At 35.9% G+C, this 22,623-nt stretch overlaps 5 non-coding genes and 17 pseudogenes across 5 annotated transcripts; all 22 read left to right on the top strand.

The window, feature by feature from the left end:
• The first annotated feature begins 228 nt into the window (after positions 1-228).
• LOC122337973 lies at positions 229-347 on the top strand. Its single transcript, XR_006249664.1, has one exon. It is a non-coding gene; the product is annotated as a 5S ribosomal RNA (ribosomal RNA).
• Positions 348-1,000: 653 nt separating this feature from the next.
• Positions 1,001-1,119, top strand: LOC122337963 (annotated as a pseudogene).
• A 274-nt stretch (positions 1,120-1,393) lies between these two features.
• Positions 1,394-1,512, top strand: LOC122338035 (annotated as a pseudogene).
• Positions 1,513-1,783: 271 nt separating this feature from the next.
• On the top strand, positions 1,784-1,902 carry LOC122337987 (annotated as a pseudogene).
• Positions 1,903-2,176: 274 nt separating this feature from the next.
• LOC122338042 lies at positions 2,177-2,295 on the top strand (annotated as a pseudogene).
• A 273-nt stretch (positions 2,296-2,568) lies between these two features.
• Positions 2,569-2,687, top strand: LOC122338029 (annotated as a pseudogene).
• Positions 2,688-2,961: 274 nt separating this feature from the next.
• Positions 2,962-3,080, top strand: LOC122338031 (annotated as a pseudogene).
• A 272-nt stretch (positions 3,081-3,352) lies between these two features.
• LOC122337991 lies at positions 3,353-3,471 on the top strand (annotated as a pseudogene).
• A 276-nt stretch (positions 3,472-3,747) lies between these two features.
• On the top strand, positions 3,748-3,866 carry LOC122337985. The gene has a single exon (XR_006249665.1). It is a non-coding gene; the product is annotated as a 5S ribosomal RNA (ribosomal RNA).
• A 275-nt stretch (positions 3,867-4,141) lies between these two features.
• LOC122337977 lies at positions 4,142-4,260 on the top strand (annotated as a pseudogene).
• Positions 4,261-4,531: 271 nt separating this feature from the next.
• Positions 4,532-4,650, top strand: LOC122337968 (annotated as a pseudogene).
• A 271-nt stretch (positions 4,651-4,921) lies between these two features.
• On the top strand, positions 4,922-5,040 carry LOC122337962. Its single transcript, XR_006249663.1, has one exon. It is a non-coding gene; the product is annotated as a 5S ribosomal RNA (ribosomal RNA).
• A 272-nt stretch (positions 5,041-5,312) lies between these two features.
• On the top strand, positions 5,313-5,431 carry LOC122338021 (annotated as a pseudogene).
• A 272-nt stretch (positions 5,432-5,703) lies between these two features.
• On the top strand, positions 5,704-5,822 carry LOC122337971 (annotated as a pseudogene).
• Positions 5,823-6,098: 276 nt separating this feature from the next.
• On the top strand, positions 6,099-6,217 carry LOC122338000. The gene has a single exon (XR_006249670.1). It is a non-coding gene; the product is annotated as a 5S ribosomal RNA (ribosomal RNA).
• A 270-nt stretch (positions 6,218-6,487) lies between these two features.
• Positions 6,488-6,605, top strand: LOC122337990 (annotated as a pseudogene).
• Positions 6,606-6,875: 270 nt separating this feature from the next.
• On the top strand, positions 6,876-6,994 carry LOC122337961 (annotated as a pseudogene).
• A 272-nt stretch (positions 6,995-7,266) lies between these two features.
• On the top strand, positions 7,267-7,385 carry LOC122337965 (annotated as a pseudogene).
• Positions 7,386-7,659: 274 nt separating this feature from the next.
• LOC122337967 lies at positions 7,660-7,778 on the top strand (annotated as a pseudogene).
• Positions 7,779-8,054: 276 nt separating this feature from the next.
• LOC122338036 lies at positions 8,055-8,173 on the top strand (annotated as a pseudogene).
• Positions 8,174-15,994: 7,821 nt separating this feature from the next.
• LOC122338006 lies at positions 15,995-16,113 on the top strand (annotated as a pseudogene).
• A 5,813-nt stretch (positions 16,114-21,926) lies between these two features.
• Positions 21,927-22,045, top strand: LOC122337956. Its single transcript, XR_006249662.1, has one exon. It is a non-coding gene; the product is annotated as a 5S ribosomal RNA (ribosomal RNA).
• Positions 22,046-22,623: the final 578 nt, after the last annotated feature.

The following is a 22,623-nucleotide window of genomic DNA, read 5'->3' on the forward strand; positions in this document are numbered from 1 at the left end:
CAAAGTTTGACCAGCTCTTTGCTTTCCTTACTGCTTATTTAATTCAATTGCCTTTAAAGTAGCTGTTCTTTAAACAGAGTTTGACTGTTTTTAACTACTTAACTAATGCTCTTATCTTTAATGTAGCTCATTTTGAAGTATTTTTTTGTATTTCATTCATTACTTATCTAGTATAATGGCACTTAGTGTGCCTCACCTTAAAATAGGGGGCTTTTTGCAACAGCTTTCGCTTACGGCCATACCACCCTGTTCACGCCTGATCTCGTCTGATCTCAGAAGCTAAGCAGAGCTGGGCCTAGTTAGTACTTGGATGGGAGACTGCCTAGGAATACCAGGTGCTGTAAGTTTTTGAGTTTTTTCACTACTTATCTAATACACTGGCCCTTAGTGTGGCCAAAGTTTGACCAGCTCTTTGCTTTCCCTTACTGCTTATTTAATTCATTTGCCTTTAAAGTAGCTGTTCTTTAAACAGAGTTTGACTGTTTTTAACTACTTAACTAATGCTCTTATCTTTAATGTAGCTCATTTTGAAGTTTTTTTTTGTATTTCATTCATTACTTATCTAGTATAATGGCACTTAGTGTGCCTCACCTTAAAATAGGGGGCTTTTTGCAGCAGCTTTCGCTTACGGCCATCCCACCCTGTTCACGTCTGATCTCAGAAGCTAAGCAGAGTTATGCCTAGTTAGTACTTGGATGGGAGACTGCCTAGGAATACCAGGTGCTGTGAGTTTTTTCACTACTTATCTAATACACTGGCCCTTAGTGTGGCCAAAGTTTGACCAGCTCTTTGCTTTCCCTTACTGCTTATTTAATTCAATTGCCTTTAAAGTAGCTGTTCTTTAAACAGAGTTTGACTGTTTTTAACTACTTAACTAATGCTCTTATCTTTAAGGGTGCTCATTTTGAAGTATTTTTTTGTATTTCATTCATTACTTATCTAGTATAATGGCACTTAGTGTGCCTCACCTTAAAATAGGGGGCTTTTTGCAGCAGCTTTCGCCTACGGCCATACAACCCTGTTCATGCCTGATCTCGTCTGATCTCAGAAGCTAAGCAGAGTTGGGCCTAGTTAGTACTTGGATGGGAGACTGCCTAGGAATACCTGGTGCTGTAAGTTTTTGAGTTTTTTCACTACTTATCTAATACACTGGCCCTTAGTGTGGCCAAAGTTTGACCAGCTCTTTGCTTTCCCTTACTGCTTATTTAATTCAATTGCCTTTAAAGTAGCTGTTCTTTAAACAGAGTTTGACTGTTTTTAACTACTTAACTAATGCTCTTATCTATAATGTAGCTCATTTTGAAGTATTTTTTTGTATTTCATTCATTACTTATCTAGTATAATGGCACTTAGTGTGCCTCACCTTAAAATAGGGGCTTTTTGCAGCAGCTTTAGCCACGGCCATACCACCCTGTTCACGCCTGATCTCGTCTGATCTCAGAAGCTAAGCAGAGTTGGGCCTAGTTAGTACTTGGATGGGAGACTGCCTAGGAATACCAGGTGCTGTAAGTTTTTGAGTTTTTCACTACTTATCTAATACACTGGCCCTTAGTGTGGCCAAAGTTTGACCAGCTCTTTGCTTTCCTTACTGCTTATTTAATTCAATTGCCTTTAAAGTAGCTGTTCTTTAAACAGAGTTTGACTGTTTTTAACTACTTAACTAATGCTCTTATCTTTAATGTAGCTCATTTTGAAGTATTTTTTGTATTTCATTCATTACTTATCTAGTATAATGGCACTTAGTGTGCCTCACCTTAAAATAGGGGCTTTTGCAGCAGCTTTCGCTTACGGCCATACAACCCTGTTCACGCCTGATCTCGTCTGATCTCAGAAGCTAAGCAGAGTTGGGCCTAGTTACTACTTGGATGGGAGACTGCCTTGGAATACCAGGTGCTGTACCTTTTTGAGTTTTTTCACTACTTATCTAATACACTGGCCCTTAGTGTGGCCAAAGTTTGACCGGCTCTTTGCTTTCCCTTACTGCTTATTTAATTCAATTGCCTTTAAAGTAGCTGTTCTTTAAACAGAGTTTGACTGTTTTTAACTACTTAACTAATGCTCTTATCTTTAATGTAGCTCATTTTGAAGTATTTTTTGTATTTTATTCATTACTTTTCTAGTATAATTGCACTTAGTGTGCCTCACCCTAAAATAGGGGGCTTTTCGCAGCAGCTTTCGCTATGGCCATACCACCCTGTTCACGCCTGATCTCGTCTGATCTCAGAAGCTAAGCAGAGTTGGGCCTAGTTAGTACTTGGATGGGAGACTGCCTAGGAATACCAGGTGCTGTAAGTTTTTGAGTTTTTTCACTACTTATCTAATACACTGGCCCTTAGTGTGGCCAAAGTTTGACCAGCTCTTTGCTTTCCCTTACTGCTTATTTAATTCAATTGCCTTTAAAGTAGCTGTTCTTTAAACAGAGTTTGACTGTTTTTAACTACTTAACTAATGCTCTTATCTTTAATGTAGCTCATTTTGAAGTATTTTTTGTATTTCATTCATTACTTATCTAGTATAATGGCACTTAGTGTGCCTCACCTTAAAATAGGGGCTTTTTGCAGCAGCTTTTCGCACGGCCATACCACCCTGTTCACGCCTGATCTCGTCTGATCTCAGAAGCTAAGCAGAGTTGGGCCTAGTTAGTACTTGGATGGGAGACTGCCTAGGAATACCAGGTGCTGTAAGTTTTTGAGTTTTTCACTACTTATCTAATACACTGGCCCTTAGTGTGGCCAAAGTTTGACCAGCTCTTTGCTTTCCCTTACTGCTTATTTAATTCAATTGCCTTTAAAGTAGCTGTTCTTCAAACAGAGTTTGACTGTTTTTAACTACTTAACTAATGCTCTTATCTTTAATGTAGCTCATTTTGAAGTATTTTTTGTATTTCATTCATTACTTATCTAGTATAAAGGGACTTAGTGTGCCTTACCTTAAAATAGGGGGCTTTTTGCAGCAGCTTTCGCTTACGGCCATACCACCCTGTTCACGCCTGATCTCGTCTGATCTCAGAAGCTAAGCAGAGTTGGGCCTAGTTAGTACTTGGATGGGAGACTGCCTTGGAATACCAGGTGCTGTACCTTTTTGAGTTTTTTCACTACTTATCTAATACACTGGCCCTTAGTGTGGCCAAAGTTTGACCGGCTCTTTGCTTTCCTTACTGCTTATTTAATTCAATTGCCTTTAAAGTAGCTGTTCTTTAAACAGAGTTTGACTGTTTTTAACTACTTAACTAATGCTCTTATCTTTAATGTAGCTCATTTTGAAGTAGTTTTTTGTATTTTATTCATTACTTTTCTAGTATAATTGCACTTAGTGTGCCTCACCCTAAAATAGGGCTTTTCGCAGCAGCTTTTCGCACGGCCACACCACCCTATTCACGCCTGATCTCGTCTGATCTCAGAAATTAAGCAGAGTTGGGCCTAGTTAGTATTTGGATGGGAGACTGCCTAGGAATACCAGGTGCTGTTAGTTTTTGAGTTTTTTCACTACTTATCTAATACACTGGCCCTTAGTGTGGCCAAAGTTTGACCAGCTCTTTGCTTTCCCTTACTGCTTATTTAATTCAATTGCCTTTAAAGTAGCTGTTCTTTAAACAGAGTTTGACTGTTTTTAACTACTTAACTAATGCTCTTATCTTTAATGTAGCTCATTTTGAAGTATTTTTTTGTATTTCATTCATTACTTATCTAGTATAATGGCACTTAGTGTGCCTCACCTTAAAATAGGGGGCTTTTTGCAGCAGCTTTCGCTTACGGCCATACCACCCTGTTCACGCCTGATCTCGTCTGATCTCAGAAGCTAAGCAGAGCTGGGCCTAGTTAGTACTTGGATGGGAGACTGCCTAGGAATACCAGGTGCTGTAAGTTTTTGAGTTTTTTCACTACTTATCTAATACACTGGCCCTTAGTGTGGCCAAAGTTTGACCAGCTCTTTGCTTTCCCTTACTGCTTATTTAATTCATTTGCCTTTAAAGTAGCTGTTCTTTAAACAGAGTTTGACTGTTTTTAACTACTTAACTAATGCTCTTATCTTTAATGTAGCTCATTTTGAAGTATTTTTTGTATTTCATTCATTACTTATCTAGTATAATGGCACTTAGTGTGCCTCACCTTAAAATAGGGGGCTTTTTGCACCAGCTTTCGCTTACGGCCATACAACCCTGTTCATGCCTGATCTCGTCTGATCTCAGAAGCTAAGCAGAGTTGGGCCTAGTTAGTACTTGGATGGGAGACTGCCTAGGACTACAAGGTGCTGTAAGTTTTTGAGTTTTTCACTACTTATCTAATACACTGGCCCTTAGTGTGGCCAAAGTTTGACCAGCTCTTTGCTTTCCCTTACTGCTTATTTAATTCAATTGCCTTTAAAGTAGCTGTTCTTTAAACAGAGTTTGACTGTTTTTAACTACTTAACTAATGCTCTTATCTTTAATGTAGCTCATTTTGAAGTATTTTTTGTATTTCATTCATTACTTATCTAGTATAATGGCACTTAGTGTGCCTCACCTTAAAATAGGGGCTTTTTGCAGCAGCTTTCACACGGCCATCCCACCCTGTTCACGCCTGATCTCGTCTGATCTCGGAAGCTAAGCAGAGTTGGGCCTAGTTAGTACTTGGATGGGAGACTGCCTAGGAATACCAGGTGCTGTAAGTTTTGAGTTTTTTCACTACTTATCTAATACACTGGCCCTTAGTGTGGCCAAAGTTTGACCAGCTCTTTGCTTTCCTTACTGCTTATTTAATTCAATTGCCTTTAAAGTAGCTGTTCTTTAAACAGAGTTTGACTGTTTTTAACTACTTAACTAATGCTCTTATCTTTAATGTAGCTCATTTTGAAGTATTTTTTGTATTTCATTCATTACTTATCTAGTATAATGGCACTTAGTGTGCCTCACCTTAAAATAGGGGCTTTTGCAGCAGCTTTCGCTTACGGCCATACCACCCTGTTCACGCCTGATCTCGTCTGATCTCAGAAGCTAAGCAGAGTTGGGCCTAGTTAGTACTTGGATGGGAGACTGCCTAGGAATACCAGGTGCTGTAAGTTTTGAGTTTTTTCACTACTTATCTAATACACTGGCCCTTAGTGTGGCCAAAGTTTGACCAGCTCTTTGCTTTCCTTACTGCTTATTTAATTCAATTGCCTTTAAAGTAGCTGTTCTTTAAACAGAGTTTGACTGTTTTTAACTACTTAACTAATGCTCTTATCTTTAATGTAGCTCATTTTGAAGTATTTTTTGTATTTCATTCATTACTTATCTAGTATAATGGCACTTAGTGTGCCTCACCTTAAAATAGGGGCTTTTTGCAGCAGCTTTCGCGCACGGCCATACCACCCTGTTCACGCCTGATCTCGTCTGATCTCAGAAGCTAAGCAGAGTTGGGCCTAGTTAGTACTTGGATGGGAGACTGCCTAGGAATACCAGGTGCTGTAAGTTTTTGAGTTTTTCACTACTTATCTAATACACTGGCCTTTAGTGTGGCCAAAGTTTGACCAGCTCTTTGCTTTCCTTACTGCTTATTTAATTCAATTGCCTTTAAAGTAGCTGTTCTTTAAACAGAGTTTGACTGTTTTTAACTACTTAACTAAAGCTCTTATCTTTAATGTAGCTCAATTTGAAGTATTTTTTGTATTTCATTCATTACTTATCTAGTATAATGGCACTTAGTGTGCCTCACCTTAAAATAGGGGCTTTTTGCAGCAGCTTTTCGCCACGGCCATACCACCCTGTTCACGCCTGATCTCGTCTGATCTCAGAAGCTAAGCAGAGTTGGGCCTAGTTAGTACTTGGGTGGGAGACTGCCTAGGAATACCAGGTGCTGTAAGTTTTTGAGTTTTTTCACTACTTATCTAATACACTGGCCCTTAGTGTGGCCAAACTTTGACCAGCTCTTTGCTTTCCCTTACTGCTTATTTAATTCAATTGCCTTTAAAGTAGCTGTTCTTTAAACAGAGTTTGACTGTTTTTAACTACTTAACTAATGCTCTTATCTTTAATGTAGCTCATTTTGAAGTATGTTTTTGTATTTCATTCATTACTTATCTAGTGTAATGGCACTTAGTGTGCCTCACCTTAAAATAGGGGCCTTTTTGCAGCAGCTTTCGCTTACGGCCATACCACCCTGTTCATGCCTGATCTCGTCTGATCTCAGAAGCTAAGCAGAGTTGGGCCTAGTTAGTACTTGGATGGGAGACTGCCTAGGAATACCAGGTGCTGTAAGTTTTTGAGTTTTTTCACTACTTATCTAATACACTGGCCCTTAGTGTGGCCAAAGTTTGACCAGCTCTTTGCTTTCCCTTACTGCTTATTTAATTCAATTGCCTTTAAAGTAGCTGTTCTTTAAACAGAGTTTGACTGTTTTTAACTGCTTAACTAATGCTCTTATCTTTAATGTAGCTCATTTTGATTTTTTTTTGTATTTCATTCATTACTTATCTAGTATAATGGCACTTAGTGTGCCTCACCTTAAAATAGGGCTTTTTGCTGCAGCTTTTACACGGCCATACCACCTGTTCACGCCTGATCTCGTCTGATCTCAGAAGCTAAGCAGAGTTAGGCCTAGTTAGTACTTGGATGGGAGACTGCCTAGGAATACCAGGTGCTGTAAGTTTTTGAGTTTTTCACTACTTATCTAATACACTGGCCCTTAGTGTGGCCAAAGTTTGACCAGCTCTTTGCTTTCCCTTACTGCTTATTTAATTCAATTGCCTTTAAAGTAGCTGTTCTTTAAACAGAGTTTGACTGTTTTTAACTACTTAACTAATGCTCTTATCTTTAATGTAGCTCATTTTGAAGTATTTTTTGTATTTCATTCATTACTTATCTAGTATAATGGCACTTAGTGTGCCTCACCTTAAAATAGGGGCTTTTTGCAGCAGCTTCACACGGCCATACCACCCTGTTCACGCCTGATCTCGCCTGATCTCAGAAGCTAAGCAGAGTTGGGCCTAGTTAGTACTTGGATGGGAGACTGCCTAGGAATACCAGGTGCTGTAAGTTTTGAGTTTTTTCACTACTTATCTAATACACTGGCCCTTAGTGTGGCCAAAGTTTGACCAGCTCTTTGCTTTCCCTTACTGCTTATTTAATTCAATTGCCTTTAAAGTAGCTGTTCTTTAAACAGAGTTTGACAGTTTTTAACTACTTAACTAATGCTCTTATCTTTAATGTAGCTCATTTTGAAGTTTTTTTGTATTTCATTCATTACTTATCTAGTATAATGGCACTTAGTGTGCCTCACCTTAAAATAGGGGCTTTTTGCAGCAGCTTTGGCTTACGGCCATCCCACCCTGTTCACGCCTGATCTCGTCTGATCTCAGAAGCTAAGCAGAGTTGGGCCTAGTTAGTACTTGGATGGGAGACTGCCTAGGAATACCAGGTGCTGAAACTTTTGAGTTTTTTCACTACTTATCTAATACACTGGCCCTTAGTGTGGCCAAAGTTTGACCAGCTCTTTGCTTTCCCTTACTGCTTATTTAATTCAATTGCCTTTAAAGTAGCTGTTCTTTAAACAGAGTTTGACTGTTTTTAACTACTTAACTAATGCTCTTATCTTTAATGTAGCTCATTTTGAAGTATTTTTGGTATTTCATTCATTACTTATCTAGTATAATGGTACTTAGTGTGCCTCACCTTAAAATAGGGGGCTTTTTGCAGCAGCTTTCGCTTATGGCCATACCACCCTGTTCACGCCTGATCTCGTCTGATCGCAGAAGCTAAGCAGAGTTGTGCCTAGTTAGTACTTGGATGGGAGACTGCCTAGGAATACCAGGTGCTGTAAGTTTTTGAGTTTTTTCACTACTTATCTAATACACTGGCCCTTAGTGTGGCCAAAGTTTGACCAGCTCTTTGCTTTCCCTTACTGCTTATTTAATTCAATTGCCTTTAAAGTAGCTGTTCTTTAAACAGAGTTTGACTGTTTTTAACTACTTAACAAATGCTCTTATCTTTAATGTAGCTCATTTTGAAGTATTTTTTTGTATTTCATTCATTACTTATCTAGTATAATGGCACTTAGTGTGCCTCACCTTAAAATAGGGGGCTTTTTGCAGCAACTTTCGCTTACGGCCATTCCACCCTGTTCACGCCTGATCTCGTCTGATCTCAGGAGCTAAGCAGAGTTGGGCCTAGTTAGTACTTGGATGGGAGACTGCCTTGGAATATCAGGTGCTGTAGGTTTTTAGTTTTTCACTACTTATCTAATACACTGGCCCTTAGTGTGGCCAAAGTTTGACCAGCTCTTTGCTTTCCCTTACTGCTTATTTAATTCAATTGCCTTTAAAGTAGCTGTTCTTTAAACAGAGTTTATCCTTAGGCAGTCTCCCATCCAAGCACTAACCATGCCCAACTCTGCTTAGCTTCTGAGATCAGACGAGATCAGGCTTGAACAGGTGGTATGGCCGTAAGTGAAAGCTGCTGCAAAAGCCCCTATTTTAAGGTGAGGCTCACTAAGTGCCATTATACTAGATAAGTAAATGAAATACAAAAATACTTCAAAATGAGCTACATTAAAAAAACAAAAAGGATATGTAATCAGTTTGGATTTTGAAAAAGCTTTTGACAGAGTGGAACATGAATATTTATTTGGAATTTTAAGAGCGTACGGGTTTGGTGAAAATTTTGTCAAGTGGATTACGATTTTATATAGGGGAGCAATAACAAGAGTAAAATGTAATGGTTTTTTAACAGAATGTTTTAAAATTACTAGGTCAATAAAGCAAGGATGTCCATTATCAGCGCTCTTATATTCACTAGTAGCAGAACCACTAGGATTAGCAGTAAAAACAGAGGAAGACATAAGAGGAATAAGCATTGAAGGAAGTGGGGAAATGAAAAATATTTCAATATGCAGATGATACAACCATAATTGTTAAGGATATAGAGAGTGTTAAAAAAGTAATGGAAGTGGTACAGACGTTTTGTAGGGGATCAGGAGGCAAGATAAATGAAGAGAAAACGGTATATATGAGATTTGGAGGAGTGGTTGGTGTAACGGAATGTTTTAATTTTAAAGAAACGGAAGAAGTAAATATTTTAGGTGTTTTAATGGGAAAAAATGAAAAAAATGTTAAAGAAGTAATGTGGGAAGAAATACTAGGGAGGAATTGAAAGAAGGCTATTTTTGGAAATTGAGAATGTTAAGTTTAAAAGGAAAAGTTTTAATTTTAAATGTGCTAATGGTGTCAAAGTTGTGGTATGTTTTGTATGTGACTGCAATGCCAATGTGGGTGGAAAAAGGCTGAAAAAATGTTTTTAGATTTTTATGGAATGGCAAACCGCCAAGAATTTCATACAGTACATTAATAGGAGAGGCAGGGAAGGGAGGGATGGATTAATTGATGTGGAACAAAGAAAAATAGCTTAAGAGTGAAAATAATAAAAAATACCTAGATGAGGGAAACAAAGCAGCATGGAAAAAGACAATGGAATATTTTTTTTAAACAAATGTGGCAATTTTAATTTGGGAGACAATATTTTATGGATGAAAACTAAGAATTGGATGGTGGAAGTGTTGCCAGATTTTTATAAAGAACTGATGAGCGCCTGGGGAAATTTTTAATTAATGTTAATTTTAATCCACAAGGTCGAGAGAGCATTTTAAATCAGCCTTTATTTCTAAACAATGGCATTTTAAACCAAGGGAAAGAGATTTTTATAAGAAATGGTGGGATGTTGGGATCACAAGAATCAGAGATGTTTTATATGAATTTAAGGAGGGTTTTTTACCAATGCAGCACATAATAGACGCAATGGAAGAGGCTAAAGAGGATTTTAATAAAACAGAAAAAAAGAAATAAATATGAAGTAATAAAAGAAGCAATACCCAAAGAGTGGATAAAACAAATAGAAAACATGGAAGAAGAGCAGCAAGAGAAAGAGGTATTTGTGAAGTTGGGAGAAAAACAATTTTATTTTAAAGAATGCACGGTCAAAATGATTTATGATTTCTTTAGAGAGGGAATCTTTAAGAAACCTGTCGTCAATATGTATTGGGTACAGAAATTTGAAGATCTTAAGGAAGATGACATTTGGAATAACATGAAAGGAAGAACGATAGATGCACAACTGGAAAGCTTAGAGTTTCTTATTAGGCACAAAGCGGTTTTTACTGATGTTTTATTGAAAAAAATAGGAATGGAACCAAGTGAAAGATGTAAAGTCTGCAATGCTGAAAATGAAAATTTTTTACACTTGTTTTTAAATTGCAGAGAATTGGACATTTTTAATGAAACCTGTAAAAGACTAATCGAAATGTTAAGAGGGGAACAAAAAGAGAAAAAAATAGAATGGAGCAGAGTGATATTGTTGGGTATAGAAGAAAAGTGTAAACACAAAAAGATGATAAATTTGATTGTCATGCTAATGAAATGTGCAATATGGGAAAGAAGAGCAGGGGCAAAAAAACAGGAAACTGTAATAGATGTATGGAATGTTTTCAAAAGGAAGTTTGAGAAATATGTAGAACATTTACATTGTTATTTTAAGCAAGAAAACAAATTGCAAGACTTTTACAAAGTGTTTGATTCAGATATATACAATGTTTGTAAAAAGTTTGATTTAAAAATGCCAGTAACAGAATGATTTTGATGATGTTTTTCTGATTAGTATTTAATGTATTTTATTTAATTGAAGAAAATGTAAAAATACAAAGTGTATAGAAAGAGACTTGCTGTACTGGATGGACTAAGTGATGAATTGTAAACTTTATGTTTTTATCATATTTTTCTAATAAAAAAAAAAAAAAGAAAAAATGTTCACGCCTGATCTCGTCTGATCTCAGAAGCTAAGCAGAGTTGGGCCTAGTTAGTACTTGGATGGGAGACTGCCTAGGAATACCAGGTGCTGTAGGTTTTGAGTTTTTTCACTACTTATCTAATACACTGGCCCTTAGTGTGGCCAAAGTTTGACCAGCTCTTTGCTTTCCCTTACTGCTTATTTAATTCAATTGCCTTTAAAGTTGCTGTACTTTAAAAAGAGTTTGACTGTTTTTAACTACTTAACTAATGCTCTTATCTTTAATGTAGCTCATTTTGAAGTATTTTTTTGTATTTCATTCATTACTTATCTAGTATAATGGCACTTAGTGTGCCTCACCTTAAAATAGGGGGCTTTTTGCAGCAGCTTTCGCTTACGGCCATACCACCCTGTTGGCGCTAGAGAGCACACAGGAAGTTGTTGGCTGCAGTAGGGAGAGGAAGGCTCTCCTCCATTTTGTGTTAATTTTTGTCTTTGTATTTTGCTTTTTCTTTAGTTTAAGTTAGTTTTTTGTTTGTTTTTTTCAGTTATAAAACCACCCAACAGCAGCATTTTTGCTTGCTGGAGGGTGGTTACGCCTTTTTATTTTTCTCTTTTCTCCTTTTTTTCAATGGACGGATTAACGGCAAACGACACTGGACTGGCACGAGGAACAAGCATGGCAAACGACTCTGGACTGGCACGAGGAAGAAGCATGGGAAACGATATTGGACTGGCACGAGGAACAAGCATGGCAAACGACACTGGACTGGCACGAGGAAGAGGCACGGCAAACGACACTGGACTGGATGGCGAGACACGTATGACAAACGACACTGGACTGGATTACCGACAACGAGAAGAACATGGAAAAAACCTAGACACAAGAGACAAGTTTGGCAGAAGAAGATATTTAAAGGAGGCGACTGTGATTGTGAATGTGGAGAATGTAAGTGAGGTGAGAGCTGTGGATATTATAAAAGCGGTGACGGATAAATGTGGAAATGGGAAGATTTTGGCGTTAAGACCAAGGCAAGGAAAAGAATATGAACTTACAATGGAAAAGGAAGAAGCATGGAATTGACTGATGGACTTTTAATAAAAGGGGTGAACTGCGAGATAAAAAATTTGCAAAATAGAGATTACGTTGTTTCCTTCATGCACCTGCCCGTCTATCTTGATGATAATAAAATTTTAGGGAAATTGGAAGGATGGGGAGTTAATCCCATGTCAAATGTTAAAAGAAGATGCTACCCGGGCACTGACATTGAGGACGGAACAAGGTTCCTAAAAGTTAGATTCCCCAAAGAAGTGACATCGTTGCCATATAGCACAAAGTTGGAAACAGCCGAGGGGCCGCAGTATTTTAGGGTGATGCACAGCCATCAGGTGAAGACCTGTAGGCTGTGCATGAGCCCAGGACACCTGCTTAAAGAATGTCCAGATTTTAAGTGCTATAAGTGCGAGGAGAGGGGACATTTTGCAAGAGATTGCAATGCTGTCAGATGCCCGGAGTGTCATGGAGTTTTAAATAAATGTGAATGTTGGATGGAGGGAGAGGAAGGAGGTAGGGAAGATCGGATGGGCGGACAGGTGCATGAAGGAAACAACGAGGAGGAAAGACAAATTGATGAAGAACAAGAGGAAGAAGGACTACAACAAAAAGAAACAGAAGAGGAATCAGACAACATAGAGGAACGTGAAGGAGAAAAAGAGAATGACAAAGACAAGGAACAGACAACAGAACAGGACACTCAGTGGACGGAAATGGAAATAGCGGACAGTTTTAAAACTTTTCTAGATGCTGTGGAGAGAGATGGACAAGGAATAGAAGTTCAAAGCAAAGAAATGGACAGTGAAGAAGAAACAAGGACAAACAGTATGGGAAAAGACAGAGGGGAGAGAGGACAAATAAGAAGGAGAACAATAAAGGTAAAACCAAACGTGGAGAATGCAAGGAAAAAATAATGACAAGTGCAAACAGGTATGAAGCGTTAAGAGGGCTGGAGGAGAAGATGGAGAATAATGGTTTTAAGTATTTATTTTTCTTTTTTTAATGGTTTTTAGTTGTGTTACTTTTAATGCAAGGGGACTGATGGACATGAGAAAGTTTGAAAGAGTGAAAGAAAAATGTAAAGGAGAAGATGTTATCGTTTTGCAAGAAACAAATTGGAAAGAGAGTGTGATGGTGGACTATAAAAAGAAATGGGATGGAGATATTTTGTATAACAATGGAGATGGAAGGCTTGGAAGAGGAGTGGCTTTTTAATGAGAAAAAATGTTTTTAATTCAAGCAATGTAGTGTATAAAGATAAGATGGGGAAATGTATGGTGGTTGAAGTAAATTGTGAAGGACGTGAACTGATTTTAGCCAATGTACATGCACCAACAGAAGAGAAAGAAAAGAAAGAGTTTTTTAATGTTTTAAGAAATATTGTAAAGAAATATAAAGAAATAATAATGATGGGGATTTTAATACTGTTTTTAGCAAGCAGGATATGGCGGAGGGAATGGTTTTTAAATCAGACACAGGGAGAAATGAATTAAAGGAACTGATGAGAGAAAATAACTTAATAGATGTGTGGAGGGAAATGAATGGAGGAAAAAAGGAGTTTTCAAGAAGGCAAATAGTAGGGAACTTTATTTGTAAAACAAGAATTGATGTGTTATGTACAAGAAATGTAGGGAATTTTATTGAAAAAATCAGATATGAAGAAACCAGTTTTAGTGATCATAAGTTTTTACGTTTTAAAATAGATTGGAGCAACATGCAAAGGGGTCCGGGAGTATGGATTTTAAATACAGAGAATCTATCAAATGGATAGAGATTTTATACAAGGGTGCTTTAACAAGGATAAAATGTAATGGGTTTTTAACAGACTGTTTTAAAATCACAAGATCAATTAGGCAGGGTTGTCCGCTTTCAGCTTTACTTTATTCACTTGTATCAGAACCATTGGGACTGGCTATAAAACAAAAAGAAGGAATAATAGGTATAGAAATTGACGAAAACAATGAAGGGAAGGTTTATCAATATGCTGATGACACAACGATAATTGTAAAAGGAAAGGATAGTGTCAAAGAAGTTATGAATGTTGTAAAAGAATTTTGTAAAGGATCTGGGAGTAAAATAAATGAGGAGAAAACAGTATATATCAGATTTGGGAAAGCTATGATTTTAACGGATTGTTTTAACTTCAAGGAAGTGGAACAAATTAAGATTTTAGGAATTTTAATGGGGAAAAATGAGAGAAAAGTAAGAGATGAAATGTGGGAGGAACTAGTAACAGAAATAGAGAGAAGGTTAAACTTTTGGAAACTGAGAACACTAAACTTAAAAGGGAAGGTTTTAATATTGAATGTTTTAATGGTTTCTAAGCTGTGGTATGTTTTAAATGTATCTGAGATGCCTTTGTGGACAGAAAAGAGGTTGAAGAAATGTTTTCTTGACTTTTTATGGGAGGGAAAACCAGCAAGAATAGCATATAATACGATTTTAGGGCGGTGGAAAAGGGGGATTAGGTTTAATGGATGTAGAACAGAGAAAAAATGCTTTGAGAGTTAAAATAGTAAAGAAATACCTACAAGAAGAGAGCAAATTTGAGTGGAAAAAACAATGAAATACTTTTTAAACAAATGTGGGAATTTTAACATGGGGGATGGTATTTTATGGATGAAAACAAAAATTTGGATGACAGAAGGATTACCTGAGTTTTACAGAGAAATGTTTAGTGCCTGGGGAAAATTTTTAAGTAAAATTGTATACAACCCTCAAAGAAGAGAAAACATTTTAAATCAACCTCTGTTCTTAAATAACAACATTTTAAAACAAGACAAAGAACTATTTTTTAAGAAATGGATGGAAGTGGGGATAACAAGAGTGAGAGATGTCTTGTATGAATTTAAAGAGGGTTTTTTACCAATACAATATATTGTGGATGCAATGGATGAAGCAAAAGAAGAATATAGCAAACAAGAAATAACAAACAAATATGAAATCCTTAAAAAAGCAATACCTAAAGAGTGGATTAAAAGAATAGAGAGTACGGAAGAAGAGCAAACAGAGGAACATTTTAATGTGAAACTGGGGGAAAAATGTTATGATTTTAAGGGATGTACTGTAAAAATGTTTTATTGTGTTTTTAGAGATGGTGTTTTTAAAGAGCCAACTGTAAATAAGTACTGGGTGGAAAAATTCAACAATCTAAAAGAAGAATGTATATGGAGAAACATGAGGGGGAAGTGTGTCGAAACAAAGTTGGAATGTTTGGAGTATTTTATTTTTGTTTTTACTGAAGTTATTTTACAAAAAATAGGGATGGAACAACATGCAATGTGCAAAGTGTGCAAAGAAAAAAGAAGAGGGATTTTACATCTGTTTTTATATTGTAAGGAACTGGAGGCATTTTTAAGGAAATGTAAATGTTTAATCAAAGACTTGACGGAAGAATGGGATGAAAATGTTATGGAATGGAACAGAGTGTTGATGTTTGGATGGGAAAAGAAGTGTAAAAACAAAGCCTTTATTAATCTGTTTGTGATGTTAATGAAAAGTGCAATATGGGAGAGGAGAATTGTGGCCAAAAAGGAACAAATTGTTTTGGATGTTTGGACTGTCTTTAAAAGGAAAGCTGAAATATATATGGACAAATTGTATGTGTATTTTAAAAGTGAAAAATCCTGGATGCATTTTATGTTGTTTTTTACACGAAATGTCTATCGTGTGTTTTAAAAGATTTTATGTGGGAGCTACCGAGAGCGAAGAATTTGTTTAAATAATGTATGAAATTATGAGATATGTGATGTGGATATTGTACAAGAGAAAGTATGTTTTTATTGTAATTGATTGATTGAAAAATATTTAACAAAAAAAAAAAAAAAAAAAAAAAAAAATTCACGCCTGATCTCGTCTGATCTCAGAAGCTAAGCAGAGTTGGGCCTAGTTAGTACTTGGATGGGAGACTGCCTAGGAATACCAGGTGCTGTAAGTTTTGAGTTTTTCACTACTTATCTAATACACTGGCCCTTAGTGTGGTCAAAGTTTGACCAGCTCTTTGCTTTCCCTTACTGCTTATTTAATTCAATTGCCTTTAAAGTAGCAGTTCTTTAAACAGAGTTTGACTGTTTTTAACTACTTAACTAATGCTCTTATCTTTAATGTAGCTCATTTTGAAGTATATTTTTTTGTATTTCATTCATTACTTATCTAGTATAATGGCACTTAGTGTGCCTCACACCAAAATAGGGGGCTTTTTGTAGCAGCTTTCACACGGCCATACCACCCTGTTCACGCCTGATCTCGTCTGATCTCAGAAGCTAAGCAGAGTTGGGCCTGGTTAGTACTTGGATGGGAGACTGCCTAGGAATACCAGGTGCTGTAAGTTTTTGAGTTTTTCACTACTTATCTAATACACTGGCCCTTAGTGTGGTCAAAGTTTGACCAGCTCTTTGCTTTGCCTTACTGCTTATTTAATTCAATTGCCTTTAAAGTAGCAGTTCTTTAAACAGAGTTTGACTGTTTTTAACTACTTAACTAATGCTCTTATCTTTAATGTAGCTCATTTTGAAGTATTTTTTTGTATTTCATTCATTACTTATCTAGTATAATGGCACTTAGTGTGCCTCACCTTAAAATAGGGGCTTTTGCAGCAGCTTTCGCACGGCCATACCACCCTGTTGGCGCTAGAGAGCACACAGAGTTTTTGGCTGCAGTAGGGAGAGGAAGGCTCTCCTCCATCTTGTTTGCTGTTATTATTATTTTTTTTTTTTTTTTCTTTTTGATAATTTCTTAAAGGCTGTTGTTTTTTGAGTTACATATTAGTTACATATTAGATGAACAAAGATGTGAGATCAAAAAACTATGTAAAACTGAAAAAATGGTCTCTTTTTTGCATTTGCCCAACTACATAAAAGACAATGAAATAATACAGAAATTGGTGGATTGGAGAGTGAATCCTATCTTCCCGTTAAGAAGGAGATATTATCCAGGCACAGCAGTTGCAGACGGAACAAGATTTATAAAAGTTAAATTTCCACAGGACATTGTGACTTTGCCATATAATGTAAGATTTGACACGGAGGAAGGACCAAAATATTTTAGAGTAATTCATGATGACCAACTGAAGACTTGCAGAATTTGCGCTAGCACGGAGCATGAAAAAAAAGACTGCCCTCAATACACCTGCAGAGAATGTCTGGAACAGGGGCATTTTGCTCGGGACTGTCAAGCCCCGCGGTGCCAAGACTGTGAAAGGACGTGGATGAGGTGCAACTGTGAATCTGAGGAGGAGGACAATAATGAAATGGAGACCGAGGCACAGAAGCGCACGGAGGAGCCAAGCAAAGATGAAATTCAGGAGGCGGATGTAATTTCTGAAGATCTTCGTGAACGAGGAGAGGAGGAGCGTATGAGGAGAGGACAATGGAGATAAAGAAATTGAAGTTCATACAACGGAGACTGAGACACAGTGTATAACTAACAATGAAGGACAAACGAAAGAGAAGGAATGTGCAACAACGAGTGAAGTTGCAGCTGGATGGACTGAAGTGGAGGTAAGCGATGAGAAAACGGCTGAAATTAACTTTGAGCTTGAAAGTAGAACTCTGGACATTCTAAACAAAAGACGTAAAATGACAAGAGGGGTCAAAATAAATATTGAACAGGTATTAAAGAAACAAAAGTTAAGGAAAGAAGTAAGAGCAAGACAAAATGATGAACAAGTTGATATAAATTCTTAGATATCAAGAGAGAAAATATATTGATGATTGGCTGTTTTGGTTCTTGTTTCTTCTTTCTCCTATTATGAGTAATTTAAGTCTGGTCTCGATTAATGTTAGAGGATTGTCATCTAAATGGAAATTTGAAAATGTGATCAATTTAACAAAGCAATGTGATGTTATCTGTATTCAAGAGACTGGATGGAATGAAATAATATTGGATGATCTTAAAAAAGGCTGGGATGGAGAAATATGGTACAGCAACGATGTCAATAAGAAAAAAGGTCTGGCGATACTTGTTAGAAGGGGAGCAGTGGAATCAACAAAAGTTTTATTTAAAGATAATAATGGAAGGATTTTAATTGTAAAAATTATGGATAAGGGAGAAGAAATAATAATATGTAATATACATGCTCCAAATAAAGATACAGAAAGAGTTACGTTTTTTAAAAAACTGAATGATTTGATTATTGGATGTAAGAGCGTTGTTATTATAGGGGATTTTAATACTATTTTAGAAAGAATAGATGCTGAAGATCACATGGTGTACAGAGCCGATGTTGGAAGAAAAGAATTGAAAAGTATGATGTATAAACACCAATTAGTAGATGTATGGAGAGAAAGAAATAGAGTAAAAAGAGAATATTCAAGAAGACAGTGGGTGAAAAGCAGTTTAAAACAAAGCAGAATAGATTTTCTTTTATGTAATAGGAGTTTTGAGCATTTTATTTCAAAAGTGTTTTATAAAATGTACAGTGGGAGCGATCATGATTTTTTATTTGTAACGATGGATTTCAGTGGTGTGGAGAGAGGACCAGGGGTATGGGTGCTTAATGCAGAACTTTTAAAGAATGATTTTTACAAAATGGAAATTGAAAACGTAATAATTAATAGTGTAAATGATGTTCTATACGATGAAGCAATATGCACATGGTGGGACAATATAAAAGCAGACATTAAAAGATTATCTATAGAATTTTCTAAGAAAATACAGAAAGCAAAAAGAGCTAAAGAAAGAGAATTAAGCAAAAAATGGGAAAATGAAATGAAAAAGGTAAGTGAAGGAACCACAGACATTAGGAAAATAGTAGCGCTTGAAGAGAAACTTAAAAAAATGGAAGAAGACAAATGTGAGGGTGCTAGAATAAGAAGTAAAATAAGGAATACAGTAGAAGGAGAAAGAAGTACAAAGTTTTTTATGAGGTAGAAAAGACAAGACAAAAAGCTGACCTAATAAAAAATGTGTCTTTAGAAGGTAGAAACATAAAAGATAAAGAAGGAATATTAAAAGCTGTCCAGGATTTCTATAGTGTTTTATTTAAGACAGAAGGAGTTAATGTAGAAGATGAAGAATTCTTGTTAAATCAAATTAAAGTAAAAGTAACAGAAGATGATAAAAAATGTGTGATAGTGATATAGCAGAAGAAGAGATAAAGGAAGCTATAACACAATTAAGCAACAGGAAAAGCCCTGGCTTGGATGGTTTATCTTCTGAATTTTATAAGGTTTTTAAAGATGTTTTAACACCAATTCTAAAAGATCTGTTCTTAATGATTTTTCAAAATGGGCAATTGAGTGAGAGTATGAAGAGAGGTATGATTAAAATAATATATAAAAAGAAAGGAAATAAAGATGATTTGAGGAATTATAGACCGTTGAGTATGCTCAATACAGACTACAAAATATTAGCAAAGATCTTTGCAAATAGACTTAAAAGAGTAACACCACACATCATCACGACCAATCAAGCGTACAGTATACTGGGAAGAGATATAGCAGATACAGTAACGAGTATTAGAGACTTAATTTGGTATACAAAAGAGAAAAAAGGTGAGGGGTTTCTATTTAGTATGGATTTAGAAAAGGCGTTTGATAGAGTGGAACATAAATATTTATTTGATTTGCTTAAAAGATTTGGCTTTGGGAATAATTTCTTAAAGTGGATGAAATGTTTTTACACAGAAATTATTAGTTGTTTTAAAATAAATGGTTTTTTAACAGATTACATAGGAATTTCAAGATCCATAAGACAAGGATGTCCCTTATCGGCCTTACTGTACACTATAGTCGCGGAACCGTTAGGTTTAGCAATAAATGGAGAAAAAGAAATAAAAGGTATTTTAATAGAAGGTAATGAAATGGAACAAAAGATTTTCCAGTATGCAGATGATACCACTTTATTTTTAAAGGATTCCAATAGTGTTGAGAAAGCTATAGAGATTTTTGATAAATATTGTAGTGGTTCGGGAGCAAAGGTAAATAAGGAAAAATCTGAATATGTTAAAATGGGAAAGGTAGAAGTTCCACAAATAAATTGGTGTTTTAAAGAACAAAAAAGCAATATTAAAATTTTAGGCATTACGCTTGGATACGATGAGATTGTAACTAGAGAAATAAATTGCAACGAAATTCTGAACAAAATGGATAAAAGATTACATTTTTGGAAACAGAGAGTACTGTTTCTAAAAGGGAAGGTGCTTGTATTAAATTCTCTTTTTTTATCCAAAATGTGGTACGTTTTAAGTGTTGTAAGCTTACCAATATGGGTATATAAGAGAATAAAAGCTATGATCTTAACATTTCTTTGGGATGGTAAGCCGTCTAAAATTGCATATAATACAATCATTGGAAATGTGGAAGATGGGGGATTAGGACTGATAGATCCATGGCTAAGAATGAAAAGCATGAGGATTAAAATGGTAAAAAGGTTTTTAAATAAAGATAACATCCCATGGAAAAGTGTTATGAGTTACTTTATGAATAAGTGTGGACAAATAGGAGATGACTTTTTATGGATGGCTTTTAAAGATGAGATGATAGGAAATATACCGGAGTTCTACAAAGAACTACTGAGAACTTGGAAAATGTTTTATGACAAGGTGTATGTAAAGATTGAAGGAGAAAGCAGTACCTACGACAACCTTTGTTTTTAAACCTAAATAATAAAAGGGAAAAAAACAATGTTTTACGAAAACTGGTTTGCAGTAGGCTACAGACAAATAAAAGATATATTATACGAAGTGAGACCTGGATTTCTACCTACACAAGCGATAACTGATTCACTGGAGGAAAGGGAAGATATAGAAGACAAAAGGAATATTGAAGATCAGTATATAAAATTAAAAGTAGCAATACCAGAACAATGGATAAAAGCAATTGAGGACAATGAAAAAGAATCTGAGAATGAAAAACCACAGGTTTTTTTGAAGAGAGGAGATGATAAGATTCCGTTGAATGAATGTGTCATCAAGATGTTTTACTGTTGTATACGTAAGGTAGTCTTTGTAAAACCTAAAGCAATAGAGTATTGGGAGAAGCTATTTGATTATTTTGATGCTTCTGAAATATGGAAAAATGTAAGAGCTAATTTTAAAAGTCCGGCTTTGGAAAATTTTGATTTCCTATTAAGACACAATTGTGTGATGACGGAAATTATTTTATATAAAATTGGTTTAACGCAAGATGAACTATGTAAAGTGTGTTTGGATAAAAAGGAAGGAGTTTTGCATTTATTTTTGAAATGTAGAAAGTTAAGTAATTTTTTTAAAATGTTAAAAAAGATGGTATGTGATTTGTTGTATGAAGACAATCTTACTCTGGAGGAATGGGATGTGCTATTTTTGTTTGGATTTGAGGGGAAGGCTAAAAACAAGTATGCACTTAATTATAAGTTAACGATTGCAAGATACGCAATATGGAAAAGAAGGAACATTATGAAACAAAAAGAAAAGAAACTGTCGCTATCCTTATTATATAAACAGATCTTGATGGATGAAATAAAAGATTTATATAATTATTGTAAAATGATTGAAAATATGGAATTGTTTGATCATTGTATAACAAAAAATAATCCATATATTGTAAGAGTTGGGAATAGTTTTGAAGTGTTGCTACCAGGAGATGTTTGAGATGTGATTTATTTCTTGTGATTTATGTTTTTTTTTTAATGTATTTATTTCTTAACATTTGAATAAAAAAATTAAAAAAATCTCGTCTGATATCAGAAGCTAAGCAGAGTTGGGCCTAGTTAGTACTTGGATGGGAGACTGCCTAGGAATACCAGGTGCTGTAAGTTTTTGAGTTTTCAAAAAAAAAAAAAAAAAAAAAAAAAAAGAAAAATCTTGTCTGATCTCAGAAGCTAAGCAGAGTTGGGCCTAGTTAGTACTTGGATGGGAAACTGCCTAGGAATACCAGGTGCTGTAAGTTTTGAGTTTTTCACTACTTATCTAATACACTGGCCCTTAGTGTGGCCAAAGTTTGACCAGCTCTTTGCTTTCCCTTACTGCTTATTTAATTCAATTGCCTTTAAAGTAGCTGTTCTTTAAACAGAGTTTGACTGTTTTTAACTACTTAACTAATGCTCTTATCTTTAATGTAGCTCATTTTGAAGTATTTTTTTGTATTTCATTCATTACTTATCAAGTATAATGGCACTTAGTGTGCCTCACCTTAAAATAGGGGGCTTTTTGCAGCAGCTTTCGCTTACGGCCATACCACCCTGTTCACACCTGATCTCGTCTGATCTCAGAAGCTAAGCAGAGTTGGGCCTAGTTAGTACTTGGATGGGAGACTGCCTAGGAATGCCAGGTGCTGTAAGTTTTTGAGTTTTTTCACTACTTATCTAATACACTGGCCCTTAGTGTGGCCAAAGTTTGACCAGCTCTTTGCTTTCCCTTACTGCTTATTTAATTCAATTGCCTTTAAAGTAGCTGTTCTTTAAACAGAGTTTGACTGTTTTAACTACTTAACTAATGCTCTTATCTTTAATGTACCTTATTTTTAAATATTTTTTTGTATTTCATTCATTATCTAGTATAATGGCACTTAGTGTGCCTCACCTTAAAATAGGGGTCTTTTTGCAGCAGCTTTCGCTTACAGCCATACCACCCTGTTGGCGCTAGAGAGCACACAGGAAGTTGTTGGCTGCAGTAGGGAGAGGAAGGCTCTCCTCCATTTTGTGTTAATTTTTGTGTTTGTATTTTGCTTTTTTCTTTAGTTTAAGTTAGTTTTTGTTGTTTTTTTCAGTTATAAAACCACCCAACAGCAGCTTTTTTGCTTGCTGGAGGGTGGTTACGCCTTTTTTTTTTTCTTTTTTCTTCTTTTCTTCAATGGACGGATTAATGGCAAATGACACTGGAACGGCACGAGGAACACGCAAGGCAAACGGCACTGGAACG

This window comes from Puntigrus tetrazona, unplaced genomic scaffold (assembly GCF_018831695.1).
Source record: "Puntigrus tetrazona isolate hp1 unplaced genomic scaffold, ASM1883169v1 S000000978, whole genome shotgun sequence".
Taxonomy (NCBI): Eukaryota; Metazoa; Chordata; class Actinopteri; order Cypriniformes; family Cyprinidae; genus Puntigrus; species Puntigrus tetrazona.